This window comes from Triturus cristatus, chromosome 7 (genome assembly GCF_964204655.1).
Source record: "Triturus cristatus chromosome 7, aTriCri1.1, whole genome shotgun sequence".
Classification (NCBI taxonomy): domain Eukaryota; kingdom Metazoa; phylum Chordata; class Amphibia; order Caudata; family Salamandridae; genus Triturus; species Triturus cristatus.
The window spans coordinates 1,606,101,556-1,606,116,218 of NC_140590.1; the positions used below are offsets into that span (position 1 = coordinate 1,606,101,556).

General features: G+C 49.8%; 1 protein-coding gene across 1 annotated transcript in view; it reads right to left on the reverse strand.

The window, feature by feature from the left end:
• The window catches only part of EFCAB8 (EF-hand calcium binding domain 8), a 3,172,177-nt gene that overhangs the window by 103,070 nt on the left and 3,054,444 nt on the right, over nucleotides 1–14,663 (reverse strand). The gene's annotated exons all lie outside the window — the stretch shown is intronic.

Here is a 14,663-nt window from a genome sequence, read left to right on the forward strand (position 1 = left end):
CACGTCCTCCTTCAAGCGCTGGAGGGGGGGCAGCAAATTCCGCTCGTAGCGGGCCTCCGGGTCCAGAGTAATATATATACCCAGGTACCGAAACCCCTGGGAGGCGATCTGGATCGGACAGTCCCGTGGTAGGACCGGAGCCTCCCCGGCAAGCACATATACACAGGATTTCGCCCAGTTGATGACGAGGCCTGAGTTGCGACCGAATGAGCGCAAAACATCAACTAGGACGATCAGTGATTTACGCGGGGAGGCAAGATATAGAAGGATATCATCAGCGTAGAGGGACACACGGTCCTCATGCTCGGGGGTCCAACGGAGACCACGGATGGAAGGGTGCCACCGCAGCCACTCCGCCAGGGGCTCCAGGGCCAGTGCAAACAGGAGAGGCGACAGGGGGCAGCCCTGTCGCGTACCCCGTCCCAGTGCGAATGGGGCCGAAACTCGTCCATTCACCACCACCTGCGCCAATGGGCCGGAATACAACAATTTGACCCAGCTGATGAAGCCCGGTCCGAAGCCAAACTTCGCCAGCATCGCCCAAATGTATGGCCACTCAAGCGTATCAAACGCCATGGTGGCATCCAAGGACGCCAAGATGGCCGGTTCCCGCACAAACGGGACACGCGCGAGCACCCCGTGCAAGCGTCGCAGATTAAGGGCCGTGTTACGATGGGGTATGAAGCCGGACTGGTCTTGGTGGACCAAGTCGCCCACCACGCCGACCAGCCGGTTGGCCAGCACCTTGGCGAGGATTTTGGGCTCCGCATTCAAGAGCGAGATAGGCCTATAGGATGTGACCCGCTCACGGGGCCTCCCCTCCTTGTGGATCACCACGATCGTGGCCAGAAGCTGGTCCGGCGGAAGGGAACCCCACGAGCAGGCCGCCAGGAACATCGCGCGCAGGTGGGGCGCCAGCAAATCCGGTCGCAGCTTGTACAGCTCGATAGGAATGCCATTGGGGCCCATGGCCTTGCCAGATGCGACCGAGCGGATAGCAAGGGCAATTTCGTCCGAGGTGGGAGGAGCGTCCAGCGAATCCCTGTCCTCCACCGAAAGGGAGGGCAGCGCGATGTCCCGAAGCAGGGCATGGGAATCCTCCTCCGAGCAGGGAGAAACCGGGGAATATACCTCGCGGAAATAATCCGCGAAGCAGGAGACAATGGCGTCCGGCTCGGTGACACATACACCATCCATCCTCTCGATCAACGGAACCACACGACTCGCTCTCTCCTTTTTATCCAACCACGCTATCAATTTACCAGCCTTATCACCCACATCATACAGTCGCCCCTGTTGCTCTCTACTGAGGCCCCTGGCCGCCTCCGTGACGAGGGCCCTATAGGCCGCCTGCTTGAGGTGTAGAACATGCAATGTGGCATCCGTCACCCTGCTCCCCAGGTCACCCTCTAGTTCAGTAATTTCGGCCTCCACCCGGGTTACCTCCTCCCGCTCGCGCCTCCGGGCATGGGAGATAAAGGAGAGGGCCTCCCCCCTAAGAACTACCTTAAAAGCCTCCCAAAGGGAGATGGCAGAAGGGACAGACCCCACATTCTCCTCAAAGTACCGCTGCAAGGATTTGATCAATTCGGCTCGAATAGTGGGGTCGCGCAGGTACCAGGCATTAATTGGGGCCACCCTGCCCTCCCCCCTCGGGAAGACATCCAGATGCAGCAGTAGTGGGGAGTGATCTGAAATACCCCGCGCCAAATGGCGCACCTCTCCCACCCTCCCAGCATAGGCCGCAGGAACAAGGATATAATCAATCCGCGAGAGGCTACCATGGGCACCCGAGTGGAAGGTGTATTGCAGCTGAGCGGGATGCTTTAGTCGCCAGCAATCCACCAATCCTAGTGTATCTAAGAGGCCGGACAGCCACGCCTGTGCCCGGGGGAGGTCCCTGGGGGGATGACGATCCATAGACCCTGAAGCCACCGCATTGAAGTCCCCCCCAACTACCAGAAGCCCATCCGGGAGGTCAAGGAGGAGGCGCCCAGGTCCGCAAACGTGGTTGATTGCAACCCCGGCGGAACGTACACTGATACAAAAACGACCACTCTGCCCTCCATTCTACCCACCAAGACAGTGTAACGTCCCCTCTCATCATGGCGCACCTCATCAATCTCCAATGGGAGCGAGTTCTTAATCATGATGCCCACCCCCCGCGAGCCCGAGGTGAAGCCCGAATGGGCCACCAAGCGATAGCCTCTCCGATTCATGGCATGAAAGGAATTACCTATAAGGTGTGTCTCCTGCAGGAAGATCACATCTGGTGAAATTCGTTTCAGATACTGCAGGACCACACCACGCTTGATCCTATCCCCCAGTCCGTTAACGTTCCATGACAACACAGTCAGGTCCCTACCCCCCATCATACATGGAAGCCATCAATCGTCCCCCAAAGAGCCTCTCAAAAACAACAATACAGTAAAGGGTTCGCCTTGCGGTGCAAACAAACAACACTCCACCCCCACCCACCCATCCCAACAGAACTCCCCCCTCCCTGCACCCCTGCATGAGCCCAGACAGCCCCCCCAAAGTGCAGTGTGCCTGTCGCCCCATAGATGAAAAACTAACTAGTCCCCCAGAGGAGGAGGGAAAGCCCCCAGCGGACCCCGTACGACCTCCATAGGAGGGGAACATACACGATCAGTGAATGGTAACCAAAATGTTGTCCAGAGCAAGGCCTACTATTCACCCCTCAGTTCTGATCCGGTGCGCCCTCCCCGCCAACCGCACCCCCCCACCCCCCCGGCCCGATCCCCAGGCAGAGTATCCAACCAGTCCCCAGCCGCCTCGGGACGGTCAAAAAAATGCGTGCGACCATCCACCTCCACCCTCAGCTTAGCTGGAAAAAGCATTGAGTACTTAAGGTTCATGTCCCGTAGGCGACGTTTAACTCCGAGAAAACTCAGTCTCTGCTTTTGGACCGTCGGAGTAAAGTCAGGGTAGAAATTCACGTCCATATTATCAAGCTTGACCGGTCCCTGTAGCCTGGAAGTCTGCAAGATAGCGTCTCTGTCCCGAAAGTTAAAAATCCGGGCAATGAGAGGCCGCGGCGCAGCTCCGACCTTAGGTCTTCCTCCGGGGACCCTGTGAGCACGTTCCACCGCAAAAAGTTTACTCAGCCCCCGGGGCTGGAGATGGGTGAGGATCAGGTCTTCCACAAACAAATCTGCCGCCTCCTCCTCCCGTCCCTCCGGCACCCCGACAATACGAACGTTGTTCCTCCGGGCCCGACCCTCGGCGTCCTCCAATCGACGGTCCATCATGGCGCTCGCCTGGCCAAGCCGGTGCACCTCCTTTTGAAGGGCCGCCACGTCTGTAGTGAGACTTAAGGTGGTGTGGGCCAGGGAATCGACCCGGTCATTTGTTTTAGACAAGTCGGCTCTCACCAGGCCCACCTCCACCAGGGCCGAGTCTATCTTCTGCGCCAGAGTATCAAAGCGCTGGTCCACCGAGGCCTTCATTTCGGCAATGGCGCCCATGACGTCCCGGAGGGTCAGATCCGCGGGTTGAGCAGACGCCTCAGCCGGGCCCGAGGGGGATGTACGCTGTGCCTCTGGGGATCCCTTCTGGAGGGTGTAGCGGTCCATACTGTTTGACTGATGTGCCGGGCCGCGGCGGGTCGATTTCACCTTGGCCCGGTCGCCATCTTGCTTTGTGGACATGTCGCACTCCCAAAGTCGTGCCAATCTCCTCGAAAGGGCCGATAAACCAGTTCACAGGTTCCGGGGGGGGGTTGACCACTGCACCGCAGGACAACTCACAGCCGGCGGGTCAGCCGGGCACAGGGGCAAGGCCACACCACCGCACCCCGCTCCGCAACCCTACCTCGCCTGAGGGCAAGGAGGGCGCAAAAGCGAAAGTGAAAGCGCGGGGTACGCGAGTCGCCCAGCCCTGCCCGCCGTTGTTGTTCGCTTTGTCCCCGGATCGCCCCACAACTCCAATCCGGGGGGCCGGCGCGGAGAAGGCCGCAATCTTCGATCGGTGCTCCCACCAGTGTCCGGGGTCCGATTCGAAAACGGAAAACGGGTGCCGCCTCAGCTCGGGTACACAGACACAGTCCCCTCGTCAAAGACAGGATATAATCAGGATTAATTCAGGAGGTCGCGGAGGTCCTCGGGAGCTTCGCACCTACGCGGCCATCTTGGTTGCGCGCTAGGCTCCTCCTGTCAATTGTAACTATGTTGATGGTTTTGATTTTAATCATTTGTCTGCTTGTATTAGCCAAAGTACTGCATATTAGGACACGTGGTCTATAAAAATAAACTCTTTTTATTTTCACCGTGTCTCTGTTGATTCTTGTTGTGGACTGATGTGAGAATAATATACGAACAGGTATTTCCGATTCCCACCATTCCTGAGTATGTACTGAGTCGCGTGTTCTGGGTTGTCTTTTCATTGGGACCTCCGAGCTAAATCTCGGATAACGAATGGGACACTTATGCTAGCCGGATACTGGGTTCTGGGTTCTGAGGTGAGTTTCTGGTACACCACAACTCACTGAGGTCCTGGGGTTCTACGCATAGTTCTGTGTATAAGCAGAATCCCTGCAACATGGCGCACCTAACGTTTGGTCTATGAGTTGAAACGCCTTAGTAGTGCTCGCGTTTGTCCACAACACCCTCATTCTTGTTTCCGGATAACAAGTCTGACGGATTTAAAACCTACCTAGGTCTATTGATATAGGTTCTTTCAAGCTTGATAATTAAAAAGGTTATTGAACCCTTGTGCTACTGATAGTTTCAAGTGTGTGTTGTCCTAATGTCGGTGGAGATTGCGGCGCACAGCCGTGCGGCTGTGAAACGTCATTTGACGCAGTATGGGGTACCGGACACTGGTATGAACGTCATCTTTGTAGTGGGAGCAGATGCGGCTCATCCCTATGAGTTGTTCTACTCTTGGGTGACGATTCCAGCGGTGGGGGATGATGACACCTTTCATTCTTACACTGCCGCTGCAGTGCTGGCGAACTATACGCCGTATAGGACACAGGAAATACCAATATCTGCTTGGCAGCACCATATTTGGTTTAATGGCGCCAATTCCCCATGTGGTTATACCGCCGAGAATGGGCCCTTTATCAATTGCAGGGGCCACTTGGCCGGTACTAGCCGGATTTACGCCTCATCCCCGTTACCTCACGGTGACGGTGGCTGAGTTGCGTGTACTACACACTGCCCTCATTACGGTATATAGGGCGTTAGTGCAGTATGTGTCGCGCAATATGCAGGCGGGGGCACCTGCTGTTGCGGGACAGCCTACTGATCATCATGCGGTGGTCATTAGTCCTGTTATGGTTAATTCTGTTATGGGCAAGCGCCCCCAAACTAGGGATGATTTCCCCTTTTGGCTTGCTGAAAAATTTGACCAAATAGAAGCGGTTTACCCGAATACTACTCCTGTGGAGAAACACAGGATCCTCACCATTAGTTTGCCTAAAGACTTGGTCCCCCACATAGATGATTGTGTAAATTGGGGCAAGGTCTTTGCAGCGACGTACGCGCAGTGCTTTGGCACTCCGTCTATGTTGCAGCTGCCCTCCGTTATCAAAAGAGTTCAAGAGAACCATGGTGCGGAGTCTGCGATAGAGTTAGGGATGCGGCTCCTCGGGCAATTTGACCTGGTGGCTACCATGATAATTGGTAACCTGAAGGGTGATGCTTTGCATTTCCAGGTTCGTAATGAACTGAAACGAGTTCCTGAGGAGGACAAACCGCAGGAATTTGCGAAAATAATCGCAGAGGCATATCGGGATTTGGGTCGTAGCTCTTTAGGAATTAAGCCTGTAATAAAGAATCCCGATCTAAAACAGCAGGGTAAGGCAGAAACGTCTGGTAAGGACGAACGGCCCTTTTTTCCTAAACAAAAATGGCAGGTTAAACAACAGGGAAAGCAGCAGCAACAGAAACAGGGCTCTCGGCCTGCCTCTCCCGTACAGTCTAGTAGTGAACGCACTTATGATCTGCGCGATCGTGCTGCTATAAAGTCTCCTGATAGATTTCAGGTTTCTGAACAGCGCTCTCCTCGTTCTTCACAGGAAACATCGGCTACACAGTCCGGTGGCGGAGGCGGTGGCAAAGGTCGGGGTGCTCCACAACAGCGTGACCAGCCCCGACAGACTGAGGGTAAAGGCAAGCAGGACGAATTTGCAAGACAAAGACCCCCGTTTCAGAAGAAGAAAGTGGCGGCTCTGACGGCAAGGTATGCCTCAGATAGTGCGGACACAGCTTCGGAACCGGACATGGGCGCTGACGCTCCTGGACAGCGCAGCGGAAATTACCATAGTCCGTCAAGCTCTGCGTCCATTTCTGGCGGTGACAGCAACTGATATATCGGTTACTGTGGAAACAGCTGACACCAGAGTGGCTCCCCCTGACAGACTTTATGAAATAGTCTTATTAATAGAGGGTGACATACAACGTACAATAAAAGGGATTTTTTGGGATAATCTGACCACCACCTATGATATCCTCCTAGCGGAGGCAGATTGGCCCCCAGCTTTCATTTTAGAGGCTCCTAGAGGGGAGGAAGTAATCCTCCCGTCCTTTGCGCACACAGTGCCTAAGGACCAAGCTGAAGTGTATGCTGAGGAGTGGGCGCTTGCGCTGGCGGTGTATCGTACTCAGGTGGGATGGGACAGATTGTCCCCCTGCCATGAGATTCCATTGCGGTCTATGCCCCAGCCTCAACCTCAATATCCTATGCGTCGTGAAGCGAGACCCCACGTCGCGGCAATCCTTGAACAATTGGAATATCAGGGTGTTATTGAAACATGTGTGTCCCCTATGAATAACCCTTTATTCACTGTAACGAAGCCTGACGGCTCGTACCGTTTAGTTTTGGATTACCGGCACCTAAACTCCCATTGCCGGACCTGCGCGGTACAAAATACACATAGCTCGGCTTTGGTCGACAGTCTCGTGCGTAAGAGATTTAAAACGACACTTGACATTTCCAATGGCTTTTTTAGCCACAACCTGTCCACACTGAGTAGCCAGTGGACAGCGTTTACTTCAGGCGGAAAACAAAAACAGTTTACAAGATTAGCCATGGGTTACAAAAATAGCCCTGGCGTCTTTTCTGCTCGCGTGGTTTCTCTTTTAGAAAGAATAGACCCCGAAGCATACTCCTATGTTGACGATATCTATCTTACGGATGATGAGCTGATGCCGCATCTGTCTCGGGTTGACAATATTATCGTGAGTTTTGCTGACTAAGGCTACAAATTCAATTTTGCGAAGTCACACATCGCGGAATATACGGTGTTGTTTTTGGGCTACGAGCTCAACAATGAAGGTAAGGGGTTAGCCCCCCACTTTCTGGAAAAGTGTGCACGCTTAAGTGCTCCTACGACACTGAAGAAATTACAATCTCTGCTGGGTTTTCTGAATTTCGGCCGTACGTACATTCCTGATTATGCCCAGCGTATCAAGCCGCTTTACGCCTTGGTACAGCCTTCGTTTTCGAAATCTAGCTGGCAGCTAGAACACTCTGCAATTTTACAGTCTTTACAGGCTGACCTTCTTGCTTCACAATACTTGCTGACACGTGATAACCGCACTAACCTGGTAATAAGAATAGTACCAGGCGCCGTGGGGTTCACGTATTTGACGTTTAATGAGGGCGACACAGTCCCCATTGCGTACAAATCCCACTTGTACACCTCTGCTGAATTACGTTTTTCCACGGTCGAAAAAGTTCTGACTGCTGTGCAGATGGCGATCCTTAAGGAACGCGCACTGTCGCATGGGAAACAGATTCTGGTTGTAACTCCATATCCTGCTTTAGAGGCAGTGACTAAAGCAAGTGTACCCAATTCTAAAGCTTTGCATCCACGGTGGATACAATGGGCTACAACACTGACGTCGCCAGACGTCACTTACATCTTTGATGCCTCATTACAGACTCAAGAGTACTTGCAGTATGAATTCGTTCATCCGGCACCTCTGTCTTTGCGCCCGCTCGAAGAATACCATTGTGTCATCTACACTGACAGGTCTGCGCAACCCGCAATTGGATCGAAGCACGCTTATTCTGCGGCTTGCGCAATTGTCGTAGGTACATTCGTAAATGGTGAATTCCAATCTGATGCAGTGCATACGCAGTCATTGGGTGATTGTACCGCGCAATTGGCGGAGCTCCGGGCTCTGGTGCTTGCACTGGAGTTTGCTGATCCCCGAGTCACTACTCTTATAGTGAGTGACTCCTTCTACTGTGTCCAGTCCTACAATGACAATTTACACTTCTGGTCTCAGAATGATTACCGCGACACTAAAGGTAGCACAATTAAGCATAAAACGCTTTGGGTTCGGGTGGCAGACTTTAAAGAACGTCTCCCTCTAGTGAGTGTTATTCACACTCTTGGTCACCAGCGGCTTGGTGTCCATGCTGTCGGCAACAGCTTAGCTGACGAGGCAGCGAAAACAGCAGTGGCTGCATACTTAGTGGCAGCAGTTACAAGATCCAAAAGTAAGATTGATGATGACATCTTGGCAGCTATTGCTGCTACAGAGAAGGGAGGAGATTACCCGAAGGGTTTTCCCTCTCGGTATATTTATCATTTAAGTCCTGATAACGTCCCATTAGTGAGGATTAACGACGTTGGTGATAGAATTATTCCCAACGCGGACTGCAGACCAGCACTGATCTTGGCTGCGCACGAGGGGTTGGCGTCAGCCCACGCCGGTGTGTCAGCTACAATATCTCTGCTACAACAACGTTACTGGTGGTTTGGTTTATATAAACAAGCGCGCGCTTATGTTCTTGATTGTGACATTTGCCAACAGATTAAACCTTCTACTGTTGCGCGCCCACCACAGACACAGCTGTACATCTCTAATAAGCCATTTGGTTGTGTTTATTTAGATCACTGCGGTCCTTTTTCTTCTGATACTGCGTACAAGTACATCTTGGTTGCAGTGGATTCGTGCACACGTTTTCTATGGGTATGGCCACAAAGGAGTGCAGACTCGCGGACTGTCATCAGGGATTTGCGTGTCTTTGTGGGAACTTTTGCGTGTGGTACCTTCCATTCTGATCAGGGCCCTGCGTTCGCCTCTAAGGCTTACAAGGAGGCTATGAAAAATTTGGGGGTCCTAGTCAAATTTTCGTCTCCCTACCGACCTGAGGGTAATAGTGTGGTGGAGCGAATGAACCGTGACTTAAAGCAATCATTGACAGCACGTGTTTTAGGCACGGGCCGGAACTGGCTAGCCCATTTGTATAACGTCCAACGTGCACTAAATAATCTCCCTAGAAGGTCTCTGGGTGGGCGGACCCCGTACATGATGCTCTTCGGAATCAGAATGTTTGTTCCAGACCTTGATGGTCTAGACATTGCGGCGTCGACCGCACCCTTTGACGTAGATGATCACTGTGCTGTTTTGCAGACTCTACAAGAAGCCAGAGACTCTCTTTCGAAAGAACATTTGCCCTCCACGTCTGAAGCTGAGGTTCAGATTCCGGTAGTCGGCTGGCTACCCCGAGTTGGTGATCTGGTCCGTGAGAAGGTGGAGAACAAGAAGGAGTTCGGCCCCTCTTATCGTGCACCAGTTCCAGTGCTTGGAGTGCAGGGTACAAGAACAGTCATTTTACCTCCACTTCCTGGTCGCAAAGAAAACAGGTACATCTCTATTGACAATGTCAAACTTCAGCGAGTGGCCGATACTTCTTAGTATGACTCCGGCAGTTTCATGCCAGACAATGCAAAGAAATTCAATGATGGTTCCTGCTTCTACCACCTTGTCTGATGTTGCAATCGAGATGCATTCAGTTACTGATCCCTTGCTGATACCACCGGCTGGTGGTTTGTCCGATGAGACTGAGTATGCTTATCCTACACGTGGACCTTCGCCTGTTTTACAATCTACAGCACTTGGCCAGTCCCGTTTTTCCTTTGACACTAACTCTTTGCCCTCAACTCCCCCATCAAACATTGCTGTTTTTGTGAGCTGGTTTAAGAAACATTTTTTGGTAGCTCCTTGGACATACATCTGGTTGATGCTTTTTGGTATTTTTTTGTTTATGTCCATTGGATTTGTTGTAGTTTTCTTCCGTTTGGTGGATGGCCATTATCTCAAAGAGAGATCGACAATTAGACTTATCAATGGAACTTTGGCCCCCCACTCCTCATCCCACATCATGAAAAGGGACCTGACTTTTGTGAATATTACCGCCTGGCCCGTCATGGATGGAATCGCATGGGATGCAGTTAAATTTCAAATTCATGGGCCTACAGAGGTCATTAATGTGCCTAATGTATTTCGTGTTTCTATGGGTGATGTAGTTAAACAGAACATACGTTCTGATGATTGGGATGTACACGCCATTGAAGCACTGTTTTCAGATTTGAAATATTATGCCGCCTTTGATGCTGAGGATTTGTATGAAAATGCGGCTAATTATGCGGAACAGTATTGTTTTCAACATTATGGCAATCACTTCCTGCATAAATCGAATTCGTTTAGAAATTTTGTAAATTTTACTCAGTGGGAACATTGTCCCACCCCCTCGTTTGGCAGTTCACACACATTAGTTGATAAGTTTACTTATTTTACTGATTTCAGTGTTTCAGCCCCGGCATCCTTTTATTTTAAAGTTAAGCCTGAGTCTGCCTCCAAGGTTAGACTGACACACACCAAATTGCTGTATTCTAAGTCCTTTATGGATGAGTTGTCAATCAACGGTTATGATCTATGGAAGGCTACTATTGATCTTAAGTCGGTTTGGGGTTCCAAACCGTGGCAGGTTCAGGGAACTGAAGCTTTACACCGTGCCTGTCTAGTACCAAATCATATGTTGTTTTTAAATGCAACCATCTTTCAAACCACCTGTTTCGGATTGGCCACTTCTAAAAAACTAAATTCGCCTTCTGTGCCGGATCTGGGTGCTTACCCAAATTGGTATAATCACACAGATCTGTCCCTTCCTGCTTTGCAGTTATTGGTTTCCAATTCGTCTTTCAATATTTCGAAATTTAATAGTGAGGGATGGTTAATTTGGCAAAGCAGTTCTGATACCTGTCAACGTCGTTTTCTAGGACTGAAACCGGGGTATACTCAAGATCGCGTGGACCCCCGGTTTGAGTCGTCACATACAGTAACTACATACTCTGTGGGGAAATTATGTCAGTCCTGGCTGCGACATTCCACCTTGGCATCTGTCAAAGTTCATTTATCAAAGTTACATGACAAAATAGATTTGAATGATTTTGTTAAAGGTCCTGTGGGTGGCAGATCCAAGAGATGGGCGTATGCTATTTACAACGAAGTATGGAAACTGTCGCAAATTGAGGCAGCTTCAAGATTGAGAGCTATTGATCAGGCTAATATGGAAAAAGTATTAGCAGTTATTGATAACAGCATTAACACTCTTTCTTCTCGCATTTATACATTAGATAATATTGTATCTTCAATTGTGGATATTGTGCAGGATGATATGTCTGTGTTGTATCATGGTCAAAACCAGTTGCGTTCTGTTATGCAGTTTGCATGGACATTACAAACATTGAAGGCAGGGAAGGTCCCTTGGGACTATCTGAATACAACATCGTTATTTCTTCCCTTTAACCTTACTGACAAACAGCAGTTCATGTCCATGAAGGATGCTACATATTCCTTGCTCCATATTGAGAAATTGGAGCCGTTACCTTTTTCTGTTGCGGAAGTCGATTCCGCTGTGTGGCTCTTACACGGATTGATAAGTCTACCGTTTGCGCTTTTTAAGTTTACCTCTTGTATGAAACACTATGCTCTGGGTAGATATGAACAGCTGGGTACCGCTTTCATACATGAAGTCTGGTCCCTCCCCTTTACGTATAGATGTACAAGGGACGGTACTGAGGTTTATCTGAAGGGTGAAGAATGTACAACGTCACCTGATCATTCTGTTGTGTGTAGGCACATTCAATTGCACGGTGCTTGTAATGTACACGCTCCGAATTTGGCCTGCGTCCTCAAAGGTATCCCGGTACCAGTGATTACGCCATCTTTCACGCTGCTTGCAAACGGTAGTTATTTAATTTTAAACAATGAAGCTTGCTGCGGGATGTTAGTAGGGATCCCGTATATAGTAACTGTAACACAGAGGGTTGTCTGCTGCAATAACGTCCTGTTTCCACCCCCGCATGGGAGGCTGGATGCTTCTATCTGGCCTTCAATTCCAACCTTGAAAGCAGAGTTCGACAAGATGAGCAGAATAAGAGCGCTATTGTCCCAAAAGGAGGTGCCATTGACTTCCTCCCGGGAAACATTTGTCCTTCACGTAGCAAATACGCGCACCGAGGTACAGGCGCTTTTGAATACTGACCTCCCCCTGCATTTTGGAGCTTTGATCCAAACAATTTTCAATGCCTCGTCCACGACTGGCCTGGCTCATTTTTTTAAGCTTGTGGGCTCGGGCCTCGTGACCTCTTTCCAAACTATTTTTGGTGTGATTCCGGCATTTTTTCATTCTATTTTCTCCAGCGTCTTTGGAGGTGTCCCGTTAATTCTGGCTCTAGTGGCAGGTGTGCTACTTTTACTTTTCATCTTGCGGAATGGCTGCTCTTTCTGTGCCACACGTCAGCCTGTCCCGTCTGCAGCTTCTTCGTGACAGGATGCTTGATTACTATGGTGTCCTGCCGTTGGCGACTTTGAGCCTGGCATATGGATTATCCTTCCGGTATTCCTACTTCACCTGCGTGCAACCTGTCTTCCACTGCCTAGATTGTCCCTTTGAATGGCCTATGGATTTGTGCTTAACCAACATGGTGTCTCCGGACCCGGATTTTGATCGACTGATGAGGCCCTTAGTGTCTCACGAGTCTGCCTGTTCTGGTGTTCGGATTATGGCCTGCGGTGCGGCGCATGGTATCCTGGGTAATTGGGACATCGTGAGAGCGGCATATGACTTCTTGAATATGAGTTACTTGGAAGTACACGCTGGTTGCCCTCTGATGGTGCTAGAGGCTCCGCTGATAGAAGAACACGTATGTTCCTTTTCTTTACTTAACTGGATGGCTGAAACCTTCAGTGGCCGTGCCAATGATTTTCTGCTGGAGGCTGTGGCCACGTATGCTGCATATACTTTCATGGATTGAGTGAACTTTTGTCCACTGTGTTTTCCTCACGTGTCTTGAACTGTCCCTGTACGTCTGCACTTCAGCCCGGTGAGGCATTTTTTCCTTTTTTCACCCCCCACGGCACGTTTGAGGTTTTTTGTTTTTTCTCTCTTTTTTTGTTTTTTTCTGTTCGAACTTTGCCTGAACTGACCAGTTCTTTTTTAATTTGGATACGCCTTGTTCTGCTCTGTCGCGCTTGAACTCTGCGTTCTCTCTTTTCTTGCATACTAAGTAGTGCTTCGATCAAGGGGGCATGTAGTAAGGACTCCCTTAATACGTACATACATTGTTAAGTTAGCATAACCGCGTCAGAAGTTAGAAAGCCATCTTGTTGCCTTTGCACACGACACTGCGTTCACATGTTATTGCTTAAACGAACTGCTGACTCGAGTTTTGCCTCACACGAGAGCAATCTGTTGTTACCATCCCGAGCTCTGCGAAGCGACCTTGGTCTGCACACGATGTGACAAACAGTCTGAGTTGTTAGACAATGCATGTTTTCCACTCTAGGTTGATCGACCCACTATTTAGTCATAACACACGAGCAGCTGCACATACCTGAAAGTTGGTGCTTTTAATATCACGGACATCATGTTTATTATTCAGACCGAAGACGAGCCTTCCTGCGAGAAGACTCCTGATGCTCCTGTGATGTGATTTCACTAAGCTGATCTTTGAGGTATGGGGTCCCCTATTCAAGCCTAAGAGACCTTCTGTTAGACTAATAATAATATTAGCTTCTTAGTAAAGGGAAAGTGGTAGTATCCACTGTCATTATAACATGATCACCCCTTTTATACTCTATGGAATTGTAACTATGTTGATGGTTTTGATTTTAATCATTTGTCTGCTTGTATTAGCCAAAGTACTGCATATTAGGACACGTGGTCTATAAAAATAAACTCTTTTTATTTTCACCGTGTCTCTGTTGATTCTTGTTGTGGACTGATGTGAGAATAATATACGGACAGGTATTTCCGATTCCCACCATTCCTGAGTATGTACTGAGTCGCGTGTTCTGGGTTGTCTTTTCATTGGGACCTCCGAGCTAAATCTCGGATAACGAATGGGACACTTATGCTAGCCGGATACTGGGTTCTGGGTTCTGAGGTGAGTTTCTGGTACACCACAACTCACTGAGGTCCTGGGGTTCTACGCATAGTTCTGTGTATAAGCAGAATCCCTGAAACACTACAAGCATTAAATATAGCCTTCCTCTTCATAGGATCCATTTGAACGTCAAAAACATACTCTAACTGGACCAGAAAGCACTAGGTGAGTACTCAGATACAAACATGCAGCCAAGAGAGATGGTTAGTCTAGATGAAATATAAGAACAGATCAGAACTCTTGAAGGACTGGCGTGCACTAGCACTTATAGTATAAATCAGAAACATAATTGGGGGTGGAGTAAAAGGAGGGATCACAGGAGTGCACGGAACTATGGGAAAAATTAAGCTGAATTGGCTGTAGAAAGGAGCCCCTTCACAGGGTTTTACTTAAACATCTAACTTGATCCATGTTTTTTCACTGCTTATGTGGAGACATATTCAAACAG